Genomic DNA, 27,771 nt, shown 5'->3' with positions numbered 1-27,771 from the left:
ATATGTCCCCTATCCTGGGCTCATCCTGGTATATATGTCCCTCATCCTGGGCCTCTTCCGGGTATATATGTCCTCCATCCTGGCATATATGCCCCCATCCCAGTATATATATATAAATACCAGGATGGGGGACATATATTCCAGGATGGGCCCAGGATGGAGACATATATATCATGATGGCCCATGATGGGGGATATATATACTGGGATGGGGGCATATATGCCAGGATGGAGGACATATATACCCGGAAGGGGCCCAGGATGAGGGACATATATACCAGGATGAGTCCAGGATAGGGGACATATATATCAGGATGAGGGACATATTTTCAAGGATAATAGGGGACATATATACTAGGATGGGCCCAGGATAGGGGACATACAGTTAGGTCCAGAAATATTTGGACAGTGACACAAGTTTTGTTATTTTAGCTGTTTACAAAAACATGTTCAGAAATACAATTATATATATAATATGGGCTGAAAGTGCACACTCCCAGCTGCAATATGAGAGTTTTCACATTCAAATCGGAGAAAGGGTTTAGGAATCATAGCTCTGTAATGCATAGCCTCCTCTTTTTCAAGGGACCAAAAGTAATTGGACAAGGGACTCTAAGGGCTGCAATTAACTCTGAAGGCGTCTCCCTCGTTAACCTGTAATCAATGAAGTAGTTAAAAGGTCTGGGGTTGATTACAGGTGTGTGGTTTTGCATTTGGAAGCTGTTGCTGTGACCAGACAACATGCGGTCTAAAGAACTCTCAATTGAGGTGAAGCAGAACATCCTGAGGCTGAAAAAAAAGAAAAAATCCATCAGAGAGATAGCAGACATGCTTGGAGTAGCAAAATCAACAGTCGGGTACATTCTGAGAAAAAAGGAATTGACTGGTGAGCTTGGGAACTCAAAAAGGCCTGGGCGTCCACGGATGACAACAGTGGTGGATGATCGCCGCATACTTTCTTTGGTGAAGAAGAACCCGTTCACAACATCAACTGAAGTCCAGAACACTCTCAGTGAAGTAGGTGTATCTGTCTCTAAGTCAACAGTAAAGAGAAGACTCCATGAAAGTAAATACAAAGGGTTCACATCTAGATGCAAACCATTCATCAATTCCAAAAATAGACAGGCCAGAGTTAAATTTGCTGAAAAACACCTCATGAAGCCAGCTCAGTTCTGGAAAAGTATTCTATGGACAGATGAGACAAAGATCAACCTGTACCAGAATGATGGGAAGAAAAAAGTTTGGAGAAGAAAGGGAACGGCACATGATCCAAGGCACACCACATCCTCTGTAAAACATGGTGGAGGCAACGTGATGGCATGGGCATGCATGGCTTTCAATGGCACTGGGTCACTTGTGTTTATTGATGACATAACAGCAGACAAGAGTAGCCGGATGAATTCTGAAGTGTACCGGGATATACTTTCAGCCCAGATTCAGCCAAATGCCGCAAAGTTGATCGGACGGCGCTTCATAGTACAGATGGACACTGACCCCAAGCATACAGCCAAAGCTACCCAGGAGTTCATGAGTGCAAAAAAGTGGAACATTCTACAATGGCCAAGTCAATCACCAGATCTTAACCCAATTGAGCATGCATTTCACTTGCTCAAATCCAGACTTAAGACGGAAAGACCCATAAACAAGCAAGACCTGAAGGCTGCAGCTGTAAAGGCCTGGCAAAGCATTAAGAAGGAGGAAACCCAGCATTTGGTGATGTCCATGGGTTCCAGACTTAAGGCAGTGATTGCCTCCAAAGGATTCGCAACAAAATATTGAAAATATAAATATTTTGTTTGGGTTTGGTTTATTTGTCCAATTACTTTTGACCTCCTAAAATGTGGAGTGTTTGTAAAGAAATGTGTACAATTCCTACAATTTCTATCAGATATTTTTGTTGAAACCTTCAAATTAAACGTTACAATCTGCACTTGAATTCTGTTGTAGAGGTTTCATTTCAAATCCAATGTGGTGGCAAGCAGAGCCCAACTCGCGAAAATTGTGTCACTGTCCAAATATTTCTGGACCTAACTGTATATACCAAGATGTTGCCAGAATGGGGGATTTATGTACCAGGATGAGGGACATACATATATACCTGGATTTGGGACATATATACTAGAATGGGGATATATATACCAGGATGAGCCCAGGATGGGGGACATATATATCAGAATGATGGACATATTTTCCAGGATGGGTCCAGGATGGGGACATATATACCAGAATGTGCCCAGGATGGAGGACATATATACTAGGATGGGCCCAGGATGGGGGACATACATACCAGGATAGGCCCAGAATGGGGCATATATATATGCTCGGAAGGGGCCTAGGATAAGGGACATTAGTACAGAACGGGGGACAGTGCTACATAGTGGCGGAAGGGCAACACGTACTATATTTCTTTATTGGATTTAGACAGCTACAAGGGGCCATAGATCTGACTAACATGCAGGGGGGGTAGTGGGTCCCAAATCTAAATTTTGGGCGCATCAGACTCTAGTTACGTCACTGGTGATCTCACCATGTAATAATTTTCTTCATTGAAAACATGTCAACCAAGATACGGTTAAAATGCTTCTCCAATCTGTGAGTCTGCCGAAATTGATGTCAACCAAGTGCATCCCAAGATTTCCACCCCCCCAGAGACTTAAATGTGTACGCTGTCCGATTTGCGCTGCCAACACAGAAAAAAGTAAAACTCACTTATCCTCTTTTCTAAATTTGACATTAGTAACAACATTGAGAAGGGGAGTTATTTTTGTTTCTTTAGGCAATGCACTAGAAATGATGGTTGTGTATACGTATACTCATTTCCAGCTGTTGCCACAAATGTTTGAGCTTCATGTAAACCTCTACTATGGTATAAGTATAGCAAATATGGCAGTGATCTAATTTAAGATAATCAAAAACTCTATATTTCATTATATCACCTGCAGAGTTCTGTTGATGCTTTCTGTGTGTTTGCTTCGGGTATGTGCACATGTTATGTCACGTTTTTCACATATTCCAATACATGCAATTCATTCATTGTTTTTGCAGCTTTTTTTAAAATATTTTTTTTTACATTTTTCATACAGTAAGTACAAAAACAAGGAAAGGAAAAATAAGAGGTAAGTTAAAAAGAATGGAGGGAAAGGTAAACCTTTATTAAGTAAGCAAAATAGGGAGAGGTGATGAAAGTGAAATATCGAGAACTTAAAGTATAAAGGGTTATTATTAAACCTTGTAATAAAGTATGATATAAATATTATCAAAATAAACAACATATCAATTTTGCAATTATTTCACAGTATATAATGATACAGTGCAAAACATTAAGGGGCCCTTTGTACACTACAACATCGCAAGCCGATGCTGCGATGCCGAGCGCGATAGTCCCCGCCCCTGTCGCAGCTGCGATATCTTGTGATAGCAGCCGTAGCAAATATAATCGCTACGGCAGCTTTACATGCACTTACCTGCCCTGCGACGTCGCTCTGGCCGGCGACCCGCCTCCTTTCTAAGGGGGCGGGTCGTGTGGCGTCACAGCGACGTCACACGGCAGGCGGCCAATAGAAGTGGAGGGGCGGAGATGAGCGGGACGTAAACATCCCGCCCACCTTCTCCCTTCCGCATTGCCGTCGGGACGCAGGTAAGGAGATGTTTGTCGCTCCTGCGGGTTTACACACAGCGATGTGTGGAGCTGCAGGACAAACAACATCGTACCTGCAGCAGGAGCGACATTATGAAAATGAACGACGTTACACAGATCAGCGATATTGTACGCTTCTGTGCTCGTTCATCGTTGCACCTAAGATTTACACGTTGCGATGTCGCTACCGGCACCGGATGTGCGTCACTAATGACGTGACCCTGACGATATATCGGTAGCGATGTTGCAACGTGTAAAGCCCCCCTTAGAGTTCAGCTGATGAAAAATGGGAGCAAAAACAAAAGTGTTACATTTATGTTTTTGTTCCATGTACATTTATCACATATCCTGCGGATAGGTAATACATGTTTATGTTATAATCACTTTAAGTAGTGAAGTCACTAAATGGCTGTATTACCTGTGCACAATATGGCAGTAATATTTGGAAACTCTTTTACAAAGGCCCACATGCAAAAAACAATTGTCTTGCATGGTCCGTGGTTTATTGGCGTATATGTGTCCATGTGTGTTCATGGTGCTGGTCTTGTGCTATTGTAGCGCCCCTGAACCCATCAGGAGCTACAAGGTACTGCATCCTGTCAAAGATGCAGGGCCTACCCCCAGGGACCCAAAAGACCAGTGCCAGTAACAGCAAACACAGCATAATCCCAGTTTTTCCCCATTTCCAAGGATTGGTAACAGACTAGAGTTGGACCCAATGGATGGCCACCCAGGGGTTGGAGCCCAATAGACGACAACCAGGTGGGAGGGGTCAGACAGTCAGAGAGTCAGTGAGTGGAAGTGAGAGGAGTTGGACGTGACCATACTGACGGGGAGTGTGTAACGGTGACCTGAGGGCCCAGGCGTGTGGTTGCCGGTGGAGTACTCCTGGAACAATAGCACCGACGGAGTCAGGCAAACGCTCCAAGCAGACCTGATAAAATCTGCACAGTGAGGGGACCATCCAGGACCTCCCTGACCGTAAAGTCCGGGGGCATCAGCAGTGATGGGAGAAGCATGGACCGGAATGGAATACCGACCCTACAGGGTTCAAACTGCCACCATACGGACTAAAAACTGAGAGACTACCAGGAGGGGACCCCCAGACGCTCCAAGCCACAGGGACCCACAATCTAGAGAAGGGTACAGGGGAAAGAAGCCACCAGGTCACTAAACCGGCACTGGGACTAAGGGGACCAGTGGTGAGGACCGTGAGGACCAGCCTTCCTCCGGGTACCAGTTATCAACCTGCTGTGAGTAAAGAACCCAGTTACACTGCAACCCCTTGTATTGCTACCTTCTTCCCGCACCTGACTACATCACTTACCCCCTGGTGCCCCGGCCCTACTTGTGGAGGGCCCTACATCCAGGCTGCCACTAACAACAGCCCCAGTGGTGAGAAACTGTGCAGTGGCGGTTCCATCACCATAACCGCAACCTGCAAGTGGCGTCATGATACAAACTTTATAAATATTCCCCTGTACATAACCCCCTTCAAGAGACCCACAGAGTTACAGAACCGGGCAACGGCCACCCAGTGAACTGTCCCGTAGATATATGGTCCGGGAACAAGTACCCCATAGCCCTGGGGTGAGTCACTATCCGTGTGACATCCAGATAGCACATGGACAGCATGAACTTGTATACTTACCTGTCTACAGCACTGTTGTCTCCGGCGCTGCTGTTGCTTCTGGGTCCACGGAGAGTGCGGTGAATATTCATGAGCATAATGAGCAGGACCCAGAAGCAACAGCAGCACCGGAGACAGTTAAGTATAATTTGTTTTTCTTACAGGGACGGGTATTTTCTCTGGTACGTGTCACATTGTTGTCACATGAATTACATCAGTGTGCGGTCAGTGTGTCACCCATGCTACCAGTAGAAAACGGACATGTCGCTGTCTGGAGCACATGGACATGCCTGTGTTCCACATGGACACACAGTCCATGTGAAAACACAGTTGTTTGCAGCAACTCATTGAATATAATGGGTCTACGTGTGTTTGCATCTCCGGTACGTGTGGAAACGACACCAGTCATACAGGAAACTATCATGTGAACGAGGCCTAACAGAACTCAAGCTACAAATTGAGGTTTCAGGTCATGGATGTTATTCTCCCTGCAGCTTCCCAATTTTACTTGAAGAAGTCATTTTACTAATAAACTTGTATTAGGCAATGACATGTAACACATAACATGATTGTGGTAGTACTGTTATGCAGCATTGTTTATATAAATAGGGCATAAGGAGTATTTTTACGTTTAAAACGACAACTCATTTTGGGAAACATTTTATGGCACTTCATTGAAAAAAAACAAAGAAGAACAGACTAAGGGGATGTAAAATTGATACAATCACAAATTATACTAAGGAAAGGACAATATATATATATATATATATATATATATATATATATATATTTATATATACTGTATATATATATATATATATATATATATACTGTGTATACAGTTAGGTCCAGAAATATTTGGACAGTGACACAATTTTCGCGAGTTGGGCTCTGCATGCCACCACATTGGATTTGGAATGAAACCTCTACAACAGAATTCAAGTGCAGATTGTAACGTTTAATTTGAAGGTTTGAACAAAAATATCTGATAGAAATTGTAGGACTTGTACACATTTCTTTACAAACACTCCACATTTTAGGAGGTCAAAAGTAATTGGACAAATAAACTAAACCCAAAAAAAAATTTTTAGTTTCAATATTTTGTTGCGAATCCTTTGGAGGCAATCACTGCCTTAAGTCTGGAACCCATGGACATCACCAAACGCTGGGTTTCCTCCTTCTTAATGCTTTGCCAGGCCTTTACAGCCACAGCCTTCAGGTCTTGCTTGTTTGTGGGTCTTTCCGTCTTAAGTCTGGATTTGAGCAAGTGAAATGCATGCTCAATTGGGTTAAGATCTGGTGATTGACTTGGCCATTGCAGAATGTTCAACTTTTTTGCACTCATGAACTCCTGGGTAGCTTTGGCTGTATGCTTGGGGTCATTGTCCATCTATACTATGAAGCGCCGTCCGATCAACTTTGCGGCATTTGGCTGAATCTGGGCTGAAAGTATATCCCGGTACACTTCAGAATTCATCCGGCTACTCTTGTCTGCTGTTATGTCATCAATAAACACAAGTGACCCAGTGCCATTGAAAGCCATGCATGCCCATGCCATCACGTTGCCTCCACCATGTTTTACAGAGGATGTGGTGTGCCTTGGGTCATGTGCCGTTCCCTTTCTTCTCCAAACTTTTTTCTTCCCATCATTCTGGTACAGGTTGATCTTGGTCTCATCTGTCCATAGAATACATTTCCAGAACTGAGCTGGCTTCATGAGGTGTTTTTCAGCAAATTTAACTCTGGCCTGTCTATTTTTGGAATTGATGAATGGTTTGCATCTAGATGTGAACCCTTTGTATTTACTTTCATGGAGTCTTCTCTTTACTGTTGACTTACAGACAGATACACCTACTTCACTGAGAGTGTTCTGGACTTCAGTTGATGTTGTGAATGGGTTGTTCTTCACCAAAGAAAGTATACGGCGATCATCTACCACTGTTGTCATCCGTGGACGCCCAGGCCTTTTTGAGTTCCCAAGCTCACCAGTCAATTCCTTTTTTCTCAGAATGTACCCGACTGTTGATTTTGCTACTCCAAGCATGTCTGCTATCTCTCTGATGGATTTTTCTTTTCTTTCAGCCTCAGGATGTTCTGCTTCACCTCAATTGAGAGTTCCTTAGACCGCATGTTGTCTGGACACAGCAACAGCTTCCAAATGCAAAACCACACACCTGTAATCAACCCCAGACCTTTTAACTACTTCATTGATTACAGGTTAACGAGGGAGACGCCTTCAGAGTTAATTGCAGCCCTTAGAGTCCCTTGTCCAATTACTTTTGGTCCCTTGAAAAAGAGGAGGCTATGCATTACAGAGCTATGATTCCTAAACCCTTTCTCCGATTTGGATGTGAAAACTCTCATATTGCAGCTGGGAGTGTGCACTTTCAGCCCATATTATATATATAATTGTATTTCTGAACATGTTTTTGTAAACCGCTAAAATAACAAAACTTGTGTCACTGTCCAAATATTTCTGGACCTAACTGTATATATATATATATATATATATATATATATATATATATATATATATATATATACACACAGTACAGATCAATGGTTTGGACACACCTTCTCATCTCTAGAGCAACTATTAAGAGGAGACTTTGTGCAGCAGGCCTTCATGGTAAAATAGCTGCTAGGAAACCACTGCTAATGACAGGCAACAAGCAGAAGAGACTTGTTTGGGCTAAAGAACACAAGGAATTGACATTAGACCAGTGGAAATCTGTGCTTTGGTCTGATGAGTCCAAATTTGAGATCTTTGGATCCAACCACCGTGTCTTTGTAGAAAAGGTGAACAGATGGACTCTACATGCCTGGTTCCCACCATGAAGCATGGAGGAGAAGGTGTGATGGTGCTTTGCTGGTGACACTGTTGGGGATTATTCAAAATTGAAGGCATACAGAACCAGCATGCCTACCACAGCATTTTGCATTTATTTTTCAACAGGACAATGACCCCAAACACACCTCCAGGCTGTGTAAGGGCTATTTGACTAAGAAGGAGAGTGATGGGGTGCTACGCCAGATGACGTGGTCTCCACAGTCACCTGACCTGAACCCAATTGAGATGGTTTGGGGTGAGCTGGACCGCAGAGTGAAGGCAAAAGGGCCAACAAGTGCTAAGCATCTCTGGGAACTCCTTCAAGGCTGTTGGAAAACCATTTCCGGTGACTACCTCTTGAAGCTCATCAAGACAAAGCAGTAATGAAAGCAAAAGGTGGCTACTTTGAAGAACCTAGAATATAAGACATATTTTCAGTTGTTTCACACTTTTTTAAGTATTTCATTCCACATGTTTTAATGCATAGTTTCATAGTTTTGATGCCTTCAATGTAAATCTACAATTTTTAGAGTCATGAAAATAAAGAAAACTCTTTGAATGAGAAGCTGTGTCCAAACGTTTGGTCTGTACTGTATATATAAATACTTGTCAAAAGTTCTGGAAAAGCATTTACAGAAAATATTATCCAACTTTTAAACATGGTGGGAAGGGGAAGGCCTATGTTTTGTGCACATTTGTTTTTCAAGGATGTCTGATATGAGGATTTAATGGATCCAGGACATCACGTCAGAAAAGTATACAAATGATTGGACACTTTGATTTGTGTCTTCTGCGATTGACATGCCAAAAAATAAATGGGTTTAATTTACAATCATTGTAAATAGTGATGCCCCGTAGGTCAGGTCCTATCGCATATGGACTATTAATTAGTTATTAAGTCCGTCAAAGTGACAATGGAGCTATATATCAAACTGATGAATTGACTTCAGCATCTTTCCAATTATGGAACTTTCACTTCAGATATTTAATGAAATGTAAATGACTCAGGGAATACTATCGTGTCTCCTGGTGTAAGAAGAGATCCGAGGCTCCGCATCCCATTATGTATAAAGATGATCTCCTTTGTGATATGCACATTTTGACTTGTGTCCTAAAGAGGACAAAATACAGTAAATTCCCTGTGCAGCATTACTTCATCCTTTAGTTTTACTCATGGATTTTCTATAAATACTAAACGTGGTTAAACAGGATAAATTGATGAACATATCACAGAATGTTAGTGCTTATTAGTCAGTGTCAGACTGGGGTGGCAAAGGCCCAACATTAAGGCCCTGTGCGCACGCTGCGGATTTACCGCGGATTTTGCAGCGGATTTTGCCGCGGAATTGCTGCAGAAAATGTATCTAACATTTCTGCAGTCATTCCCCAGCAAATCCTATGGGTTTTAAAAAATGCTGTGCACACACTGCGTTTTTTTATACCTGCGGATTTACCCGCAGATTTTCCGCAGCGGAATTAATGAGCATGTCACTTCTTTTCCACTGGTACCTGCGGTTTTTGCCATAGATAATGATAAAAATCCGCAGGGACCAACCTGCAGTAAATTCACGGCAAACCGCGGTAAAACCACATGCGGTTTTGTCCATATTTTTTACCGCGGGTGCGGAATTCTTTAAGAGGGTTCGGATTTTTCTTAAGAAAAAGGCACTTTCTAGTGTGCACATAGCCTAAAGGGGTTTTCCACTACTTTGACATTGATGGTCTAGCCTTGGGATAGGTCTGTTTTAGGTCCTGGCAGCAGCAGCAGGAGGCCAGAAATGCTCGGTTCTATCGCAGCTCCTGTGCCGCCACTGCAGCGGTCGAACCTCTCGGAGACGGGGTCTACTGTGGCTCGAGGGTCTCCAGACCCGGGGGCTTATGACCACTTCAAATGGAAACGGGATATTTACAGGGGATAAGAGTTTGTGACGCCACCCGTGGTTTGCGGTAAGGGGAGTACCGCCGCTGTCAATGGGAGTACCCAGGGAAGATGGAGTGGGGCAGCCAGATGACGTTCCCTCCACGGGTAGGGTAGGCCCCGGGACTCTGGATGGTGGAAGTATAGGGAAGCATGGTGCAGGTTGGAAGCAGGGAAGGACAGCATACGCACTCAGGTATTGTTAGTAGTGATGCGAACGCAAAGCAGACTCTGACACAAAGGTAAACCAAGTCTCTGGGTGCCGCTGCCTCTCTGAGGGAGCTCGTCCGGGAATTTGCTCCCTTTGATGTTGCTGATGGTCTTGACCTGCCTCCTTGCACTAATGTTAGATGTTTTCCAGTGACCCCTCAGCTTGAAGCTTTCAGGTTCCCGCTCCCTACACTTAAATAGAGGAGCTGTGCTCTCGATGGCTGACACTTGGGATTTCAATGGGTCGCATGGGTTGGAAAGCCCTATCCCCCTCGTTGTATTGGTGCCTTCGATCTCTGAACTCTTGGGGACAGTTCATAGAGATACTATCCTCCACAGGTTAATTATCAGGTTGCGTGAAGCTACTCCCTGATCTAGGGTCCAGTACCTCGCCGTGTTCGGTTACTAGATACTCCAGTGCCGACCGTTCCACTAAACTAAGTCTGGCTCCTTTCTCAAATACCCTGAGACCGGGTCTCCGACTCCTCCGGTCCCAGACCACAGTCTGCGACTTAGCCAACGTCTCTCAGGGAGCTCCAACTCCCCCCTAGCTCCTTACTCTCTGAGGGCTAAAACTGCTCTGACTCAGTTCCTCCCAGCAGTTTGTGACCCCTAGGCGGGTGGCCTAATTCCAGCTAGACCACCCACTGGTGTGCCTGACATGGTGTGGTGTGAGGTCTCTAGGATTTGAATGCTGATGGAGCAACACCAGAAGTTAGGATCCCAGAACCATGGGGTGTTGAGTCCTGCACAGATAAACAAGTACAGTGCCCTGTGACACCTTGACTAGTTCAGGGGCATCACACTCCGTTTTCTGATAGCGTCGGCGGCTGGATACTACAGATCCGCCTCCCATTCTAATCAATAGGAGACGGATGGGCAGTTCCCGGCTGCGGCTACTATCAGAAGACAGAGCATCTACGGAACTGAACATTTCTGGCCACCTGCCGCCACCGGGACTAAGAACAGCTAATTGGCGGGGGTGCGGCGTGTTGGACCCCGTCTGATCCGACATAGATTACCTATCCCAAGGATAGGCCATCAATGTTAAAGTAGTGGAGAACCCCTTGAACATTGTTTCTGGGGATCACTGTACACTAACATGCAAATGAAGGATGAGATGCTTTTGTCTGTCTACAATGAATCTTATTTATTGGGCCAACTCAAGTTGGTTGGTGAGTGTCTTACTCATGCACAGAGGCCCACCGGGGGATTCACCTGCTCCCCTGTGGGCCAGTCCCAGCCTGTTATTATAATATAATAATAAGAATAAAAAAGTGTATTTTTCTAGTGCCAACATATTCCGCAGCACTTTACAATCTACTAGGGGCTTGTACAGATAGAAACAAAACCAAATAGCACAGAGTTCAGCAGCTACAGTAGGAATGAGGGCCCTGCTCGCAAGCTTACACTCTATGGGGAAAGAGGGAGACACAAAAGGTAAAGTGTGCATGTAGTGTCTGGTCCGGCCATTGTTATGATAAATTATTGATTTTATATAAAGTTGAATGATCCGGTCATTAGACAGTATTCTTTTCGGTGCAACGCTATTGGTTGTATGGAAGATGAGAGCACAGAAATAAGAGGGAGAAGGTTATGAGGAGAATTTAGAAGGCGAGACTGGGGAGAGTTAAGGGTGCTTTACACGCTGCGACATCGCTAGCGATCTCGTTAGCGATGTGACATGCCAGATCGCAGATAAGATTTGCCGAGATCGCACATAGGTCATTTTTTTTTTTGTAGCGCCGGTCACATGTGCGATCTCTGCAAATCGTATATGCGATCTGGCATGTTAGGCCTAAGCCACACGGCGAGAAAAACAGTGCGAGTGGAGTACGATAAAACATCGCATTCCCCTCGGACCAATTCTAGCCTGTGTGTCAGCACACATGGGCGATTATTTTCTCAGCCCTAATCGGACTGAGAAAACAATCGCAGCATGCTGCGATTGTAAGCTGAGTCTCTTTCTCTCGCACCCATTCAAGTGAATGGGGCGAGAGAAAAATCGCACTGCACTCGCGGTACACCGGTGTACTGCCAGTGCAGTGCGAGAATGGCAATAGCCGGCTACGCAGTAGAGAGGGAGAGAAATCCCCTCCTCCCCTTCTGCGTGCCGGCCCGCCCCCCGCAGCTGAGGTCTGCTCGCACGAACGGACCTCAGTTGCAAGGACACAGGCATGACACTCGGCTCTGCTGTACTGCCAGCACGAGCCGAGTGTCATGCAAGTGGATCGCAGTAGTGCCCGTGTGGCCCCAGCCTTACATCGCTAACGAGATCGCTAGCGATGTCACAGCGTGTAAAGCACCCTTAGGTTAGTAAGTTATGGTGGTTAGCTTGTCTGAAGACATGTGTTTTTAATGCACACCTAAAAACTTGGGGTCTGGATATTAGTCACATTCTTTGGGGTAGTGCATTCCAGAAAACTGGTGTGGCACGAGAAAAGTCTTGGAGATGGAGGTGTGAGGTTCGTATTTTGGAGGGTGTTAGTCTAAGGCGGGCTTTGCACGTTGCGACATCGCAAGCCGATGCTGCGATGTCGCACGCGATAGTCCCCGCCCCTGTCGCAGCAGCGATATCTTGTGATAGCTGCCGTAGCGAACATTATCGCTACGGCAGCTTCACATGCACTCACCTGTCCTGCGACGTCGCTCTGGCCGGCAACCCGCCTCCTTCCCAAGGGGGCGGGTCGTACAACGTCAGAGCGACGTCACACGTCAGGCGGCCAATAGAAGCGGAGGGGCAGAGATGAGCAGAATGTAAACATCCCGCCCACCTTCTTCCTTCTGCATAGCCGCCGGCGGCAGGTAAGGTGATGTTCCTCGCTCCTGCAGCTTCACAGACAGCAATGTGTGCTGCCGCAGGAACGAGGAACTACATCGTACCTGTTGCGGCACCGGCATTATGGAAAGGTCGGAGAATACACCGATGATACGGTAACGACGCTTTTGCGCTTGTTATTCGTATCTAGAATTTACACACTACAATGTCGAAAGTGACGCCGGATGTGCGTCACTTTCGATTTGACCCCACCGACATCGCACGTGCGATGTTGCAACGTGCAAAGCCGCCCTAAGATCATTTGCGGAACGGAGGGAGCGGGTAGGGTGATAGACAGAGATGAGGGATGAGATATATGGTGGTGCAGAGCTGTGGAGAGCTTTGTCGGTGAGAGATATGAGTTTGTATTGTATTCTGTAGCTGATAGGTAGCCATGACCAGCTGAGGGAGTATTCTCCGGTCGTGATGTCTGTGTTACCAAACCCCTTATACTATAAATAAACACACGGACTGCATGCGACTTGGTTCAAATGGCCACAGCAGCCTTTTATTGCCTATTGTTCACAAACTAAGCACCTTAGGGACGCCGTCCAACGGGCGACCCAAAACAACACACAGATAACAATAGACAATGCCAATTACATGACCCTCCCGGGGGCAGGCCCAGTCCATGACTACTACTCCCCTTGTTCCCTGGCCGCAACACACCGACCCAGAGACGAGGTGCCAATCACCCCCGGATTGACACCCCCGCACTTTGGCAGAACCCCGTGCCTGCCACATCCCGGAACCGAGAGCCACCATACCGAGACAATGACTCCCGGTCCAGTTACCAGTCACTTCCAACCTCTGGACCAGACCTACCCCCCCGCCACAGGACAGACCACGTGACACCTTACGTGGCCTGGACCCGCCACACACCAAAAGCTCGCTCAACACCATCCAGCAGGCCCAATGCCCATAAATCCACTCCAATGTCGTTGAGGTACACTCCGTCACCCCTCCGAAACCGCCAATCTGCCGGCTCCAACTCCCTGTGCCTCACCACAATCCCACGGTTCCTGATCACAAACCTGGCAACCACCCGATTCACCTGGGCCCTGGCCTTATTGACTTTTTCCACCGACCGAGCCCCCCTCCACGACAACCTGGTCACTATGTCTGACCACACGACAATCAAACCCGGGTACTGCTTCCACAACCGCAGTAAGTCAATCTTTATATCCCGGATCAGATCCCGTGACACCCGGACTCCCAGATCATTACCTCCCACGTGTAATACCAGCACATCCGGAGGCCGGTCAACCTTACAATAACGACCAAATTCTGGGACCACCCTGCCCCACTCCATGCCCCGAACACCGATCCACCGAACAGTCGCCTGCCCACGATCCAGCCCTAGCTGCCGACCATTCGGGCGAACCGCCGCCCGCCGAGCACCCCAGAACACGAAGGAATGCCCCAGAATCCAGATTAGGCACATCCCTACAACAAAGAAAGACAACGAAAACAGAAATTAAAACCAATAACATCACCACCATCAACGCCTCTCAGAAAACACATTCTACCTCCGTCCTCTAACACTTGTACATTACCCCCTCTTTTTTTTTTTTCATATATAAACCACTTCCAAACCGCCAGACCACCTGTACCTAGACCAAAGTTACCATAATGCTACAACAGCTGCGGCCTCACGTACCGCCGAAAACAAGAAGATTCCCATCTACCAATACGCTTTACCACCTCATCTCCAAGCCCCCAACGAGCGGCCTCCGTAGCTGCCCCTATCCGAAAGGAATGCGACCCGAAATCCTTCGGGCGCTCCCCCACATTCCGCAAACTTCGTCGCAGAACCGCTACAAACTGGAACCTTGATAAAAAGGATCCATCCACGTGCCGCAAAAATGGGCCCGGTAAACCTCCCCTCACGGCCATGAATTGCTCCACCAAACGTACTGGGCACAACTCCTCCCCCGGGACCGCGTATAACACCACCAACCTACCCCGGCCCAGCTGATCCGTTTTCGACCGACTCATCCGGCACTCCACCTGATCACCGCCCACTCGCACATCCTCAAGCAACAACCCGCCGCCTGTCACCCTGGACGGGCTTACCAACTCACCGATCCGGAAAGCTCCATAAAAAGCAAGACCGAAAGCCGTTGTAAACAAAACAGTCTCGTAAACCAACTCACAAATGCCGCTCAGGCCTCCCACCAACCGCCTCAACAAACCAAACGATACTGGACGCCTCTTGTCCCTCTCCCGCACACCGCGGCGGAACCCCCGCAAGGCCCGTCGAACCCGAAAATCCTGCGAAACATCTTGTTCCCCCCTCATTTTTAACCAAAACGCCACCGCCGCCACCCGATGCGCCACGGCCGACGCCGATCGCCCGGCCGAGAAATCCACACTCACCAACGCCAGTAATGCCACCAAGTAATCCACGCTTACCCCATCAAACATCCGACCCAGCAACTCCTCCCATTCAGCCCACACCTTAGCATATCGGCACCAAGTCACCTCAGTCACCGAATTCCGAATCAATTCTGAGATCACCGCCTCACCAGATTCCATAAATCCACGGGACACTCCACTCCGACTTCGTCCGCCCAAGGCAGTAGCGCCCGAAACCTGCTGAACTGAAAACGAGACAAAGCGTCAGCCACCCCATTGTCAACTCCCGGAACGTGCTTTGCCACCACCTGTACATTCAGCTGCAGACATCTCAACACTAAATGCCGCAAATACACCACCACTGGCTCCGACTTAGCAGACAAGTTGTTAATAGCAAACACCACCGCCTGGTTATCGCAATGGAAGCAAACCTTCCTCCCGGCAAAACACGACCCCCACAGCTCCACTGCTACCACGATAGGAAATAGCTCCAACAGAGCCAAATTCCTGACCAAACCGCTCTCCCGCCACGCCTGTGGCCACCGACCCACACACCAGTGACCTCGAAACACGGCCCCAAACCCTGCCGACCCAGCCGCATCGGTGAACAGCTGTAATGCCCCGTTAGACGCCACCTTCTCCATCACCAGGGCCCGGCCATTGAAACACTGCAAAAATTGATCCCATACCAAAAGATCGTCCTTGATCGCCTTCGTGATTCGCACGAAATGTGTCGGCGACCGCACACCTGCCGTCGCCGTTGCCAAACGTCTCGCAAAAACTCTCCCCATCGGCATAATCCTGCAAGCGAAATTCAATTTCCCAAGCAAGGACTGCACCACCTTAAGCCGCACCTTCTTTGCCGCTTTCACCCCTGCCACCGCGGCCCTCAAATCACGAACCTTCTCCTCCGGCAACCTACATTCCATGGCAATAGAATCAATCTCAATCCCCAAAAAACGCATCACAGGCGCCGGGCCTTCCGTCTTATCGGGAGCCAATGGAATTCCGAAGCTGCCCGCGACTTTCTGCAACGCAAATAACAACCCCGCACAAACCATTGAACCCGCCGGCCCAACACAAAGAAAATCGTCCAAATAGTGAATAATGGACGTAAGCCCAGACACATCCCGAACCACCCACTCTACAAACGAACTAAATGCCTCAAAATACGAACACGAAATTGAACAACCCATTGGCAAACAGCGATCAACATAATAACTGCCATCCCACCAGCAACCTAACAAATGCTGACTATCTGGATGAACCGGTAACAACCGAAACGCCGCTTCCACATCAGCCTTTGCCATCAACGCCCCCCGACCCGCTGCCCTGACCAGGTCCAACGCCTTGTCGAACGACACATAATATACCGCCGCTAACTCCGGTGCAATGCCATCATTCACCGATAACCCCTCTGGGTAAGACAAATGATGAATAAGCCGAAATTTGTTCAGCTCTTTCTTCGGCACAACCCCCAACGGCGAAACCACCAACTTTGAACACGGCGGGGCGTCATAAGGACCGCCCATTCTGCCCAAAACCACCTCCTTTCTCAGCTTCTCATCCACCACATCCGCATGATCCCGAGCAGAACGTAAATTACGGTACGGCGGGGGCGATGGACTAACAGCCGACGGGATACGAAAACCGTCAGAAAAACCAAACCATAACAACGCCGCTGCCTCGCCGTCCGGATACCTATTTAAAAAGGGGGCCATCGCTTCTACCTTCACCGGCGTCATCCCTTTTTCCAACCCCGTCACCCGCTTTTCCTTTCCCCTTTTTAAAACACTTGGACAGGCTATGTCCTCCCCCACAACCTGAGCATTCATGCTTAAAGCGGCATGCCGCTCCAAACCTGCACTGCCCCTCATTATATTGCCAACAGAAAACTTTTTTCTGACTTGCCGGGGACCCGGCCCCCGGTCCCCCGGCACCCCCCCGAAAGGGCTGAGTCGGTGCCGACATCAGTCGCATCCATAAGGAAATATCCTTATGGTCCCATCGCATATCCGGCCGCAACGCCTTCCGCTGCCGGAATTGCTCGTCGTAACGCAGCCACGCCAGCCCGCCATAAACCCGATAAGCCTCCCCTATCGCATCCATGTAACCAAACAAGGCCGAACAATGCTCCGACTCCTTTTCCCCAACCACGCTCGCCAAAATCGCAAACGCTTGCAACCAGTTCGCAAAAGTCCGAGGAATAAGCCTATAACGGCGCTTTTCCTCCTCGTCCTTCTCTTTTTTGGAGTCGCTCGGCTTAACCCTATCCAAATTAAATTTCTCCAGGGAAAGCAGAGAAAAAATCTCCACATATTCCCCTTTCCAAATTTTTTCCCGCACCTCCTTCTTTAAATGAGCCCCCAGCGGGCCCTCAAAACAAACATAAACTTCACTTTTAGCCCTATCATCTAGGCGCACCACCTCATCCTCCTTCTCCTTTTCCTTCTCCTTTTCTTTTTCCTTTGCCCCCTCCGCCGCACTCCCCCCTGCGCCCCCCCCTTCCGCCGCACCCGCTCCGTCCCCCCCTCCCACCGCCGCCGCCCCCCGACCTGTCGTCCCCAACCACGCCGCCGCCGGCGCCTGCGCCGCCCCCCCCCCCAGCCCCGGCGACCGCCGCCAACCCCTGCAACAGCCCCAACAACTGGCTCCACACTGCTACTCCGCCGGGCGCTGCCGTGTCCACAGCCGCCCTCCCGCCCCCGACACTCCCCGCCAGCGCAGCCCCTGCCGCCTCCACGGCCGTCTCACCCAACCGCGGCTCAGCGTCCCCCGATACCGCTGCCTCGCTGTCCTCCGTCTGCCGACCATCCGACTCTTCTGACAGCACGACCTCCTCATCCTTGCCGCTGACATCCTCTTCCATCCGACATCCGGGGGGCGCCGCCGCGGCACCCCCCCCACCACGGCCGCCAAACCGGGCCGCCGCGTGGGCAGGGCCGTCCCCGCTCCGTCTCTTGCCCTGGGGCGACAGCCCAGGAGACCGTCCTGTCCCCCGCGCCGGCACCCCAGGCCTCGACCTCTTGCACCCGTGCCCACCCCCTCGCCGACTGCCAGGGGACTCTGGACGTGGACTGATGGACGCCCGGCTCTGGATCCCAGCCGTCGCCGCCTCTGGCCCTCCTGGGCCGCTGCAGGCCTCCTGCCGCCAGGTCCTCCCGCTCCCACGGGACACCGCCACATCCGGGGGCTGCACAGCGGTCCTGAGTGACCGGGCGGTCGCCGCATGGCTCACGCTGTCACCCCTGCTCACTGCCGCGCCAGGGTCAGGCACAACAGACCTCCCCCTGGCGCTAGACCTACCGCCGCCTGCAGCCCCTCGGTCCCCCCGCCGACTGCAGGGGGAACTGCTGGCCTCCATCCCTCGCCGAGCGCGCTCCCGACCTGGAGCCACTGCTGTCACTGAAAATCCAGCCCGGAGGCCGGGACTGGAAGTAGGCCCCGCGCTGGCCACTCCCACCTCCCGACCACCGCGGCTGGAACGCAGATTCCTCCCGCTGCTGCTAGGAGCAGCAGCCGGACTGCGCTGCTGCTCGGCCCGCTGCGGAGGGTCCCTGGAGGGGCTCTGGCATCTCCTCCTCGCCCCCCCCCGCACCCGGGGAATACCTGCGGGGGGGGCCGCGACTGGCGCACACCACGGCTGGGGGAGCGAGGGGCAAGCGCCGACGGGTTAACCCCGGCAGCCCTGATGTGGGTCTGCACTGCCAGGGGCCCGTGCGCTGCAATGGCTGCTGCAATCAAGCGCTGAAGTTCCTGGAGATCAGCCATGGTGGTCCTCGTGCTGCTGATCTCTTGGCGTCCGGAAGAAGAAGAGGAGGTAACCCCCTCCTCTCCCAGACTAACCCTTTCCCTACTCCTCCTCTTCCTCCCAAGCTAAAACCACCCCTTAATGCCATATTAGGCCTGCCTACCAAACTGTCCCTATTAACCCCATCACTCCCTAACTCCCCCTTGGTCATGTCGCCCCTCCTCCCCAAGGGGGGATCCATGGCTGTCTGTGTAGTGACTGGTGTGGCGCCCCTGAGGCTTCCGTCGCCACAGGTCATTGCACCCCATCAGCGGTGTGATGCCCCATTCTGGGTGAGGAAGGGAGTGAACACCGGTCTCCTGGTAAATCCACACTACACCCATTGCTAGGAACACACTGGGACCAGGGATAGTGGCAGAAAACCCTCCCATGCTGCATGCTGAGAGGGGCCATAAGACCCATCCCTGCTCCCATAGGGTGGTAGCTTAGCAACTGGGGAGGTGGGAGGAGCCACCAGAGAGCAGATAGAGAAAGGAAGGTCAAGTTAGTTTGAGTCTACCTCAGAGAGTGAGAGAGTGAGGAGCCAGCATGTAGTTGAAGAAGGAGAACGAGAGAGAGTGGGGAAGGAGGAGGAGGCCTGCTGGAGGCAGGCAAGGATGAGAAGAGAAAGGAAAGAAAGCTCCAAGTCAGACAGGAGCTGAAAGGAAAGAAAGAGACGCTTCCTGGTGAAGATCCTGGGACTCAGAGGGTCCAGGTGACACCAAGCAGAGAACAGAAGGGGTCCCAGGGCCACGGGTAGCTGTAGAGCTGCGGTGGCCTGTTCCACAAGAACATCGGTGGAGGGATCAAGCTGCAACAGGGGACGGTCCCTAGAAACCGGAGGAGCGCAAAATCATCTCCAAACAGTAAAAACCGAGGCCCAGGGAATGTTGTAAACTCCCCGGGCCACAGCCCACAGCAGTACCTCTAGAAAAGGGATAATCAGCCGACAGGTGACTCCCCAGCCTGGAGGCTGTTGTGGAGGCCAAGCCAGGTTCAACCTACCAAGGCAAGGCTAAGGAAGACAGCAGAAGATAGAGACACTTAAGGGAAGGGTACCGGCTTTTACTCTCAGAATCACCCAGAAATGGCGGAGGTCCCTGACAGTGGTCCCAGCAGTCCAAGGGTCCCTGCAGGACTGTGACAAGAATTGTGAGTAAAGAACTTGAAACTGCACCCTTGAAGTTGCCTCTGTTATTTCATCTGCATAGACACTCACAAGCACCAACTGTGCCCCGGGGCATTGCTCCACCTGTGGGGAGTAGTACTACCATTGCTGCGATATCGTCCCCCGGAGGCCTCATACATCAGCGGCGGCCTATTAGCCGCATACCACAGGTGGCGTCACGAACACAAACTTTATTCATCAAGCCACATTTTATCACTGACACCCACCAGGGCCACGGTGCCGGGCCCAGCCACCACTGACGTCCCCCGGACTAGTCCGGCCTGGCACCGGGTGTCCCATAGCCCTGGGGTGGGCGAGTCACTGGCACAAGGTGGAGGCATTGGTGAAGCAGCTGGACAGGAATATGACCATAGCTGTTGCGTTCAGAATGGATTGGAGAGGACAGAGTTTGGTCAGAGGGAGACCAATCAATAAAGAGTTGCAATATTTACTATATTATTTATTAGTACTTATGTAGTAGTTACATTGGTTGAGAAAAAGACATAGATCCATCACGTTCCATCTTTCTCCAACAGTTAAACATTCTCTATCTCTAGATTATTTATAGCAAACGTATCCAGCCCTCTTTTATATACTGTTATCGTATCTGCCATTGCAACTTCTTGTGGTCGGGCATTCCACAGTCTCACTGCTCTACCTGTAAAGAATCCTTTCCTATTTAGCTGTCAGAATCGCCTTTCCTCCACATGTAATGAATGTACCCTTGGCCTTTCTAAGGTCCATAGAAGGAATACATCATGTGCCAGTCCTTTATATAGACCACACATGTATGTATACATAGAAATTAGATCTTCTTTGAGTGTTTTTTTTATTTTAGGCTAAATAAGCCTAACTTTTCTAAGCTATCAGTATAGAAGAGGTCTTCCACCCCAAGTGATAATCTACTTGCACGCTTTTCAACTGATTCTAAGGCGGGCTTTGCACGATGTGACATCGGTAACAATGTGTTACCGACGCTGCAGCGATAGTCCCCACCCCCGTTGCAGGTGCAATATCTTGTGATTGCTGCCGTAGCGAACATTATCACTACGGCAGCTTCACATGCACTCACCTGCCCTGCGACGTCGCTCTGGCCAGCGAACCGCCTCCTTCCTAAGGGGGCGGGTCGTACAGTGTCACAACGACGTCACACGGCAGGCGGCCAATAGAAGCGGATGGGCAGAGATGAGCGGGATGTAAACATCCCGCCCAGCTCCTTCCTTCCGCAGAACCGGTGTGAGATGCGGTGATGCAGGTAGGAGATGTTCCTCGCACCTGCGGCTTCTCACACAGCGATATGTGTGTCGCGGGCGGGGAGGGCGCTGCGCTCACCACGCTCGGGTCCGGCGCTGCTGCTGCTCGGTGGCTCGAGCGGTGGGCCGGATCCGGGGACTCGAGCGGCGCTCCTTGCCCGTGAGTGAAAGGGGGTGGTTTGGTTTGGGGATTTTGTCCATGACGCCACCCACGGTTGTGGTGAAGTTGGGACACCATCGCTGCTCTGGACGGGGATCCCGGGAGCGATGACAGGGAGTAGCCGAGATGTTCCTCTCCCCTCCGTGGGTAGGGAGGTTTTGGGGGTCCCGGGGCCCGGTGATGGTGACTGTAAGGTGGATGGCGGGGTTTGGTGAGGTGCAGGGTCCCGGGGGCAGCGCAGTGCCAGGCGGCACGGTAGTACTCACTCAGCCAATGACGCAGACGGAGTCTCTGATAAAACAAACGGCTGGATGGATGGGTCCCGCAGCCGGCTGCGATGGTCACTCCCGGTAGGTTGGCGGTGACTGTCTCTCCCTGCACCTGTAATGTGTCTTCGGCTCCGATGGCTTCCCACCGGTAACCCGCTCCCCAGCGGTGTATTTGCCAGAGGAGCCCCTTTTTGCCTGCAGGCTCTGGCCCTGGGAACTCTAGCTGTGGCGGTAGCTGTATTTCCCTTCACGGTTGAGCGGTTGCCTTCAGTCGGGTCTTTGCTGCTGAGAAACCCCGGAGGTTCCCGTCGCTGACGGACTTGACTGGTTTAACGGCGATTCCAAGCCTGGTCGGGGTCCGTAAGCCCTGCCGAATGGTGCTGGCTTCTCTTCGCTCCCCGGTCTGGTACCGGCGGGCCACCGCCCATCCCCGGTCCTTACGGTTGTGCGTCAATTGGCCTCGCCTGCAGACGGTCACCACCGTCTGCCAACCTTGCTCTTGAGTGCCCGGGCCACGTACCCGGACACCTTCAGTCTGCTCTTGCTCCTTTACTACTACTTCACGCTCCTCCACTTCCACTCTCCCTCTCTCAACTCCTCGACTACACTGACTTCCCTTTTCCTGCCTCCAGGACTGTGAACTCCTCGGTGGGTGGGGCCAACTGCCTGGCCCCGCCCCACCTGGTGTGGACATCAGCCCCTGGAGGGAGGCAACAAGGATTTGTGTGTGTGACTGATGTGCCTAACCGGGGTGTGGGGTGTGTTGTTGTAGTACCTGTGACGTCCTGGCTTGTCCAGGGCGCCACATGTGCTGCCGCAGGAACGAGGAACAACATCGTTCCCGTCGCTGCTGCCAAATAATGGAAATGTCAGACCCTACACCGATGATACGATAATGACGCTTTTGCACTCGTTAATCGTATCAAAAAGGATTTACACACTACGATATCGACTGCGAAGCCGGATGTGCGTCACTTTCGATTTGACCCCACCGATATCGCACCTGCGATGTCATAGTGTGCAAAGCCCCCCTAACTTCACAAAATACTTGATCCCATATTGAAGATGTGGCCATAAATGTGATATATAGAGGGGTAATAATACATTTGGATCACAGGATTTTATTTTTTATACATCCTAATATCTTGTTTGCTTCTGTATCTGCTGTCTGACATTGAGTACTGCTGCTCAGCTTACTGTACCCAGAATACCCAAGTCCTTCCTATATCCTGTAGTCCCATATATATCCATTTAATGTATATGCATGGGTAGTGCCAGATCTGTCACTCTCTACCTGTCCTCCGTGTGTAGTGTGGGGTCTGTCACTCTCTACCTGTCCTCCAAATTTAGTACAAGGTCTGTCACTCTCTTCTTGTCCTTTATGTGTCATATGGGGCATTTCACTCTCAACCTGTCCTCCATGTGTAGTGTGGGTCTGTCACTCTCTACCTGTCCTCCATGTGTAGTGTGGGTCTGTCACTCTCTACCTGTCCTCCATGTGTAGTGTGGGGTCTGTCACTCTCTACCTGTTCTCCATGTATAGTGTGGGGTCTGTCGTTCTCTACCTGTTCTCCATGTGTAGTGCGGGGTCTGTCACTCTCTACCTGTCCTCCATGTGTAGTGTGGGGTCTGTCACTCTCTACCTGTCTTCTATGTGTAGTGTGGGGTCTGTCACTCTCTACCTGTCCTCCATGTGTAGTGTGGGGTCTGTCACTCTCTACCTGTCTTCTATGTGTAGTGTGGGTCTGTCACTCTCTACCTGTCCTCCATGTGTAGTGTGGGTCTGTCACTCTCTACCTGTCCTCCATGTGTAGTGTGGGTCTGTCACTCTCTACCTGTCCTCCATGTGTAGTGTGGGGTCTGTCACTCTCTACCTGTTCTCCATGTGTAGTGTAGGGTCTGTCGTTCTCTACCTGTCCTCCATGTGTAGTGTGGGGTCTGTCACTCTCTACCTGTTCTCCATGTGTAGTGTAGGGTCTGTCGTTCTCTACCTGTTCTCCATGTGTAGTGCGGGGTCTGTCACTCTCTACCTGTCCTCCATGTGTAGTGTGGGGTCTGTCACTCTCTACCTGTCTTCCATGTGTAGTGTGAGGTCTGTCACTCTCTACCTGTGCTCCATATGCAGCGTGGTGTCTGTTATTTTATGTGTCCTCCATGCTCAGTGCAGGGTCTTTAACTCTCTAGGAAGGGGACACTCTTATAACACTGTAAATGCTACAATGATGAGTCTGAAATTAGCTCTCCAGAACAAGACTTTCTTATTACGTAGTTATAATATACAATGATTCTTATATAAAGGAAAAAGTAGTTTCCTAGATCAGGTTGTGTGTACTGCCCTCCCCACCCTAGAAATGTCTGGTTTCTCCCTGTCTCAGAGCTCAGACTGAGAACAATGTATGTGTCATTCCTCTGTATTCAAGCCAGCAATGTCTGTATTGAGATTATATTAGAAACTAATGTCTCATCAAGACTAATGTGACGTATCAAAAAATTATCTTGTAATCAGAAGGTGACAAATTACCATAACGCCCCACGTTACATTAACATTGACTATAGAATATCGGCCTGATACATCAAGACTGGCATTATTCACACCGGTCTTGATGAGGAGACACTCCTGATTCATGAAGAGACATAAATCTTCAATCAAGAGCACCGGATGAGTGGCCTGCACCTCTGTGTGCACCTTGCCTCAAATCCTACTCCAGTCTGTGCTGGACTAAGATTTGTAGCTTAGCTTGTCATAAATTTGCCGAGCGGCGGTCTCCATGCAGCGTCACGCCCCAGCTCCACCTACTTTATTGCAGCCTGGGCTAAAATAGCACGAGAAATCCAAAAGTTACATAATTTTAGCACAGCCTCCAGTTGTGCCAAAATTATGTTACCTTTCAAAGCTATTTACACCAAAAACTAGTGTAAAAGCTTTGACTAATTGGTCCCAAAATGTGCATTTAAATGTCTCACAGTTATTAGCCAGGTGCCTTTGGCAAAACGCAACAGATGTGACAAGTATAGATGTCACGAGGATGAGATGACTGCACAGGGACACCTAGGCTGGCCCTCAGATTTGGGACCCTGTGCTATCCCTTAGCTCAGAGGTACGCTTGATGGTAGCAAGGTCTGAGTCGCCAGTGGGACCCTAACTCCTGTTGTAGCCCTGGTGTAGCTCCCATCCCTCTTCTCCACCCAAGGGGTGAGACGGGACCATAACTAAACACAGACAGAGGAAAACCAAAAACTTGTACACACAGCAATCAAACACAAAGGAGCGACATTACGTGCACAGGGTTTAAGTAACATAAAAGGGAGGAAGTAATCAAACAACCTGGAAACTACCATACCACACAATAAGCACACCCCAGATCACCAGCAGATTGGATTACCACAATAAGACTGGAATCGCTGCACAAGCTGGAGCTATTATCAGCACTGAGTAGCAGAATCCAGTACCTTAAATAGGATGGAGACTGCTTGTGATTGGTAATTAGCAACCTGAGCTCCTAGCAGAGTTCCCCAGGTCAGCAGGAATTAACTCCTGCAGAGCTGAGGAATGGTTGACAAGAAACAGCCGAAGTCCAGCTCTGGCTGAACAACTAAGAGACATCAGGTTGCCTGTCAGATTATGCAATGTGAACAGAGCCCGATACCGCTGTGACTCCTAATAAGTTTGGAACAGAACATCACATGAAAATAGAGCATTGTATCCGCCATTATTAATCAAAATCTACTGATATCACAGCTGACCAATTTGGTGTAAGTATTGTGTTAAAACAACTTGATCTCTATGTCTAAAAACTAAGGGGTACTTTGCATGCTGCGACATCGCAAGCCGATTGTAGTGATGCCGAGCGCGATAGTCCCCGCCCCTGTCGCAGATGTGATCTCTTGTGATAGCTGTCATAGCGAATATTATCGCTACGGCAGCTTCACACGCACTTACCTGCCCTGTGACGTCACTCTGGCCGGCGACCCGCCTCCTTCCTAAGGGGGCGGGTCGTGCGGCGTCACAGCGATGTCCTGCCCACCTCCTTCCTTCCTCATTGCAGGCGGGACGCAGGTAAGGAGATGTTCCTCGCTCCTGCGGCTTCATACACAGCGATGTGTGCTGCCACAGGAACAAGGAACAACATCGTACCTGTCTCTGCAGCGAAATTATGGAAATGACCAACACTACACAGATGACCGATTTTCGACGCTATTGCGATTGTTTATCGGTGCTTCTAGGCTTTACACGTTGCGACGTCGTTACCGGCACCGGATGTGTGTCACTTTCGATTTTACCCCATCGATATCGCAGTAGCGATGTCGCAACGTGCAAAGTACCCCTAAGACTCATGCTTAGCATGGAGTACACATTGTACATGGCTATAAATACAGTTTATCTCATTCTCATTCCCTGAATTTTGAGACACAATCTAAGTAGCAGCCATTATTTCTTCAGAATTAAAAATGATGCTTGTTTTCAATGTAAGTCACAGCATCTGAATGTGCTATGATCTCCTAACCGCTGCTGTCTGATTAATGAGCACTAATGACTTCATTATGGCTGAAGATGCATTGTTAAATAGGTAGGAAATGAGAATATTAGGCAATGTCAGACACATCCATTCTGTGAATAAAACAGGAGGATTGCAATGAATTAAAATTCAAAACATTTTTGAATTACTTTAAAGGGATTTAATGTTGTTTGCACACCAATATGGAAAACCTTGGCATTACTATATGCAGATAACAATTTACATGCAAAAACTTTGTGGTCAAAACTAAAGCCTGCTTTACACGGGACGACCGATCGTGCGATTTCACGATAGATCGTACCCGCCCCCGTCATTTGGGCATCACAGGCAATTGATTGCCCGTGGCGCACAAACTCGTTAACCCCGGGTCACACGTATTTACCTCCCGGGCAACGTCGCTGAGGGCGGCGAACATACACTTCCTGAAGTGGGAGGGATGTTCGGTGTCACAGCGACGTCACGCGGCGGCCACCCAATAGAAGCGGAGGGGCGGAGATGAGCGGGATGTAAACATCCCGCCCACCTCCTTCCTTCCACATAGAGCCGGTGGGAGCCACAGGACGCAGGTAACCGATGTTCATCGTTCCCGTGGTGTAATACGGAGCGACGTGTGCTGCCATGGGAACGATGAACACCCGGCACCATGTTTCATAAACGATTTTATGAAACCTAGCGACGAGTACACGACTCACGATTTGTGAGCGATACTGCGTCGGTAGGAGGTGTCACACAGGCCGACGTCGCAAGCGACGCTGGATGTGCGTCACAAAAACCGTGACCCCGACGATCTATCGCACGATAGATCGTCTTGTGTAAAGCACCCTTAAGTATTAAAAATAAATCAGTCTTTTGGCCAGATTGTGGTTTTACAGCCAAACTATGCCTACTACAAGTGGCCTTACTCTAGAGTAACTGTTAGAAATGAGCAGATACTTTGAAATTCGAATTCACTGGCTTTGCCGAATTTTCCCCACATTTTAATTTGTGGTGAATAAATTTGGACAAATTTTAAAACTGGAAAGCATGTAGTAATTGCTCAGAAAATACACATGGGGAAAGAAGAGAGAGGGAGAGAGAACTAAGCTGGCTATAAGAGCTTACACTCTATAGAAGAGATAGAGAGAGGACTCCACTGATCATAAGAGCTTACAGTCTACAGAAGAGAGTGAGGACCCCACTGACCATAAGAGCTTACACTTTACAGGAGAGAACTC

General features: G+C 49.5%; 1 protein-coding gene across 2 annotated transcripts in view; it reads right to left on the bottom strand.

Annotated features, from left to right (window-relative positions):
* RNF32 (ring finger protein 32) overlaps nucleotides 1-27,771 on the bottom strand; it is a 255,525-nt gene that overhangs the window by 108,518 nt on the left and 119,236 nt on the right. The gene's annotated exons all lie outside the window — the stretch shown is intronic.

This window comes from Anomaloglossus baeobatrachus, chromosome 6, assembly GCF_048569485.1.
Source record: "Anomaloglossus baeobatrachus isolate aAnoBae1 chromosome 6, aAnoBae1.hap1, whole genome shotgun sequence".
Taxonomy (NCBI): Eukaryota; Metazoa; Chordata; class Amphibia; order Anura; family Aromobatidae; genus Anomaloglossus; species Anomaloglossus baeobatrachus.
This window is presented reverse-complemented; position numbering and strand designations above follow the sequence as displayed.